The following is a 6,017-nucleotide window of genomic DNA, read 5'->3' on the forward strand; positions in this document are numbered from 1 at the left end:
AATTCTATAAAGATTTTATATTTTAAGTTCAAAAATATTTGAAAGTTTTTTTCTTTTAAAATTATTAATTTAAATTCTTTTCCGAATTTCATAAAAATTTTGGAAAAATTCCTTTTTTTATTCTCAGTTTAAATTAATTTTATTATTTGAAAATATTTTCTTTTTAAATTCCTAAATTATTTTATTATTTTAAAATATTTATTTTTAAATTCTCAATTTAAAATTTTATTCCTAAATTTCATAAGCCCCTCATTATTCTCAAAATATCAACCACACTTACCTATTTTATTTTGAATTGATTTTGCAATAACCTTATACTTTCAAATAAATGTAACTCATGAGAAACTACCATAAATCAAAATTGACAAATTAACCTAAATAACGTAATGCACTAACAAAATATTATTAAAATTTTATATAATACACATATCAAGATATATATATATATTCTAATAAAATATCATAATATTTTATAGATAATATTTAATTTCAAATGTATACAAGATAATTTCTAATTCATATTAATATATCTTTAATGTTTTGAAACTTCTTATCACATATCTTATATATATATATATATATATATATATTTATATATTATAAAAAGTGTAATATATATATTTGCATTTTTGAGTATTCTTTTTTCTCAATTTTTATTATATTTTTTATTTTATATATTCTAATAAAATATCATAATATTTTATAGATAATATTTAATTTCAAATGTATACGAGATAATTTCTAATTCATATTGATATATCTTTAATGTTTTGAATCTTCTTATCACATGTCTTATCCTGTATGACTTTATTCCCTTTTTTGTTTTTGATTTTCTATAAAATAGTTTTATATTGTTAAGAAAAATTTGAAAATACCAAATTAATATTTTATGTTTATAATCAAGGTAATAATGTTAATGATTGGTAATTTAATATTATAACAATCATATGAAGAATATAACGGCAAAGAGAATCTCTCCATCTATGTTAGTTTAATAGTATAATTGCATATGAATATCAGTAGTATGAATTTAAGTTAATGGATATTTGATAAAACTTAATAATTATTATCTAATAACTTAAGTTAATATTAAGTTAAATTATTCTAACTTAAAACTTATAATTTTATTTTTACTTTAAATAATTAAATATTAAGGTCGTTTGGTAAAGTTAATTTAGATTTTATTTCACATCATTAAATTGACACATTTATTATCATTAATTTTAATTAATATTTAGGGTTTAATACACTTTACCCCCTTTATAATTGTTGCTCTTAATAAAAAATATTAGAGCTTGTATCCATTGACTATTACACAAAATGGGTAGGGATAAAAGCTTATTGATAGATAAAAAGAGGACGTACAAAGATTTTTATAGGAAAATACAATGTGCTTATTTGGTTTTTCTCAGAGTAATGCCTAATTTAATTGCAAATAATTTAAAAGTTTTTGCTAGGAATTACAAATAATCAACCTCTATGCCATTTCACGACATCTACAAGGCAATGACCAAGTATATGCCACTAATAAAACATTATTAAACTATCTAAAGAAAAGGTTGGATAATGCAAAAATGAACTACGTAGAAGAATTATCGGTTGTCCTATGGGTATCCAAAAAACCAAACAAGAAAGAACAAACCATGTTGGCACTAACCTATAGGACTAAAGTTATAATATCGAAATCAATATATCAATGCTCAAACAAGAAGCAAACCTAGGAACCATAGGATTTGAGTTAGACTTGCTTGAAGAATGACAAAAGGTGGATAATCTAAAAGTTGCAAACTATGGGTAGTGAATAACATCATTCTATAATTGGAAGGTGTGCAAAAGACAATTCCGAGAAATGGAGATCTTGTTAAAAAAAGTTTAAAAAATAATCAATACCTCATAGAAGGAAAATCGAGACTAAACTAGGAAAGGTCATATGACTTATACCAAATCCGAACAATGTAGATAAGAGAATGGTATATTGTACAAAACATATAGATAGGACAAAAGTACCATGATCTTAACATGCATGCAATTTATGAAAATACTATTAACGTAGCTACAATCATGACAAAAAGTATATATATAGAAAAGGTGTTTAATGGAACAAAAGGGCACTTGCTCAAGGGTGTAAAGTTATCAAGCTTGGGCATCTCCCTATAATTCACTAAGACCATAAAGTTGTCCAAGTTAGGCTTTTCCCTAGAATAAGAGGTAATGAACCCTTATTCACCTAAGGGTGTAAAGTCATTTAGGATAAGTTTCTCCCTGGAACAACCTTATCAAAAGGTTTTTAGTGGTCACCCCTTCTAAATAATTTGTTTAAGGGTGTAAAGTTGTTGAGATCAAACATCTCCTAAGAATGAATGATCTTATCAAACAACCTTAAGAGCATTCGCCCAAGGGTGTGAAGCAATTTAAGCCAAACATATCCTTATAATGACCTTAAGTGGCTACACCCTCAAGGGCATTTGCCTAAGGGTATAAAGTTGTTCAAGTCAAGCATGTCCTTAGAATGACCTTATTGAATAGCCCCTAGTGGCCACACCCCTAAAAAATATTTGGTTGAGGGTAGTCAAGTATCTCCCTATTAGACATTACAAAAAGTAAAATGGAACAAAAAAAAAATCCTTTTAGTAAAAATTAGGAGTCATTGTGAAGAAAAGAAAAAACATTGCAAAAAGATTCTTTCATTAAAACTGTAAGGGAACACCTAAACATTTTCCCTTGAATAACTAACCAAAAAAAACCTATTCTCTATCATCACCTTTATCACCAAACGCATCATTGTCATCTACCTCTTAGTCAAGTTTGACTGAAACCTCTCTATAGTCTACGAACTTGGTAGATTTGAACATCACCTTCATTTGAGAAGAATATGCCTCAGTTGAATGAGACTTGATGGTTGCCTTTTCCATGTGAGCTTCACCATGTCCGTAGTAAGAGAATCAATGGTGTATGCATGATATTCTAAAGTTTTGGGCATCTTTTCCTTAACATGAATTGCCTTCTTATCCTATTTATAGTAGAGACAAATCTTATCATCTAGACAGGTCAATTGGGATAAGAATCTACTAGTTCGACCTCAATAGACTTAACTTAGACCAAGAGAGATGATGTCTTATCTTATAATCCAAAGACCTATGTTTATAAGGATTTGTTTCCATTGTGTAATAAGAGAACCAATGTATGAAGAGCCACCTTTTTTTTTTTTTTTTCCTTTAGCACCTAAGACTTCTTAGCTAACTCCATCTTCATCACAAGGAGAAACTCCTTAGCTTTGATCCAGGGCAACAACTTCTTTATTTAAGGATAAATAAAGATGTTTCATTTCCTTCTTACAATAAGATGACCACTCATAGTACTAATTAATATGACCAATGAGATCATTAGTAATCATAAAAACCTAAAAAAAATGGATAAAAAGTTAACACAAAACAAATTAAAAGTAAACAAATATGAGAAAAACACACACACCACTTAAGCAACAAATTCAACAAATAGACTATCCAAAATCTAAATAATCTCAATTGTTGCCTAACAAGCTAAAACTCTCTATGGGAACAAACCGTCCCCCGAGATTTGAATGATTAAACTATCACCTTGGGTGGGAATAACGATCTGTTTTGTAGACCAATGAGGAAAGATGTTAAATAATTGACTTTGATATTTAATACAACTAATTAAGTCATTAGTCACCACTTCTCATCATCATAGATCTTTACAATGTCGTGTTATCTAACTCGTGGACAATCTCAAGAGGCCTTAAAAGGTGTAGAGTCATCTCTTCTTCTAAAAGCATATGCGCTACTAGAGGAAGTTAATGACGTTCTATTGAGCTTTTGATTAGTTAGGACTAAACAAAATATTATAGAGGCTCGATTGTTGTAGTGGGTCCCCAAGTGGTAAAAATATCCATCATTGAAGGCACCACCTTAGAAATTACTTGAGAAAGCTCATTAGGACAAACTAAAAGAGTGTTAGATAAAAATAGTGATCCGTGTATAAAAGGTAAAAGGTTTTAATCCATCCCAACAAAGGGCAACTAAGGAAATCACCTCCTAAAGAGGGATAACATGATCAAATCTTCTCAAGAATGAGGTAGTTTTGGAAAACTTCAACCCATTCTAGATAGGTTTTGGCAATGAAAAAAATGATGGGTTCTCTTTCTTTAACGTATTCTTAGGTTGCAAAAATCTTTCACTCTCAACTACCTTCTTTCATGGAGATGAATGAGAATCCTAAAAGTCTCTTACAGATTTGGAATCAGAGTATCCATTTCCTTTAAAAGGAAAAGGAATCCCATATGGAAACAAGTAATGATTAAATGAGGACATGGTAGCTATATAAGTGTAGTAACTTGATGTAGGAGCCCTACGAATGACCCCTACGAGAACATGTTCCTTGGTATACCGACAAAAGTGTGCATGGTTAGAAATACTTGACTTAAGCACTGAGTAAGAAAAGGGTGCTCTAAAACTAACCACCCACCATAGCCTTTTGAATCGTTCTCAAGTTAGATGGGTGACTTGATAACCCCTTGGTTATGGAAGACCGTAAAGGGAGGTCAAAAGTTGACTTTGATAAAGAAAAATAAAAACAATAGTAATAAGGATAAAACCAAAGGCCATTATACCATGTTCATCATTTGTCAAATGTATAGAAAAAATGCTACTCGACACATTTAGCCTTTTCCAATCTCCTTCAAGTAAAGGAAACCTTTAGTTTTCTCACTTTTTCATATGTCAGAGATCCCAAAAATCAAGCTATGGGACCCATCATAGGGAAAAATGTATTGGGTTCCAGTACCATGACACATAACTTGGTAAAAAAAATAATAATCTCGACAATGATAAAATAATCCAAGGTTAGGTTTATGACCTACCACCACCATTAAGACACTAACACTTTTATGGTTAAAATAATGAAAAAGGTAATTTTTTTTATAAAAAAAAATGTCGTAATAGTGGTGGTAGTAGTGGGTGAAAACATACCTTCAGGTATTTCACCTACACAAAATGTCTACTGTGGGTGTAAGGGTTGTAATTTTTCCTTACGAAAGAAGCCTATAACCTCAATCGATGGGAATATGATATCAACGAGCCAATGAAACAATGTTTGACATACCTTAATAATAGAAGAGAAGTAGAAGGAAAAAAAAAAACAAGAACATAATAATTAAGAATAAAAAATTACATAATAAAAAAAAAGAATGATGGTTAAAATGCCTTAAATAAATAACCACTATAGCCATCATTGAATATTTAGGAATCTACTATTAGAATCATAACTTACCTTGATTTTCACACTCATAACTTAATTACACAAGAAAAAACAAAAAAAAAGGAAGGAGAATGAGGGAACTATAGTGACACACTACCGAATTGACATGTATTGATTCAAGAGACATTGACCAATGAAGGAGTTGTTGGTTCAAAGGTGTCAGCTTGAACATCACTAGCCTTTTTTGGGACACCCATGTTAAGGACTTAGACAAATAAGTGACAAAATTGTCCAATTGATTCCTAAATAGACAACAAACTAAGGATTAATATGGTGAGACAATCATTAACTATGATTAACCCTCACTCTTAGAAAAACCTTAGTGACATCTAACGACGCGATAATGAAATATGGATTAGGTGACCAATCAACCATAACTAGTATCTAATAACACAACAATCAAAGGTAGAACTTGGCTACTTACCACAAAATGGCACAAATTACTCAATACATGGTGTAATTAGGTTTGCCAAATTAGTATGATTTCAACTATATGAAGATGCTCTAAAAACAAGCCAATGTACATGATTCTGGACCATCTAAAGTTCTTCCACTATCTACTCAAACCATTTGGTTGCCTGTGATAGACTTATTCCAATCATTATTTTTGTGTTATAGTTGAAAGTTGGGCTTTAGTAGTGAAAAAATATTATAATTTTAAAATTACTATACCCTTAGATTTCAAATATAACTTGTCTTTTAAAAAGACAGGTTTGATATAAAAGTGAACTTGTCTTTTC

Source organism: Vitis riparia, chromosome 17 (assembly GCF_004353265.1).
Source record: "Vitis riparia cultivar Riparia Gloire de Montpellier isolate 1030 chromosome 17, EGFV_Vit.rip_1.0, whole genome shotgun sequence".
NCBI lineage: Eukaryota > Viridiplantae > Streptophyta > Magnoliopsida > Vitales > Vitaceae > Vitis > Vitis riparia.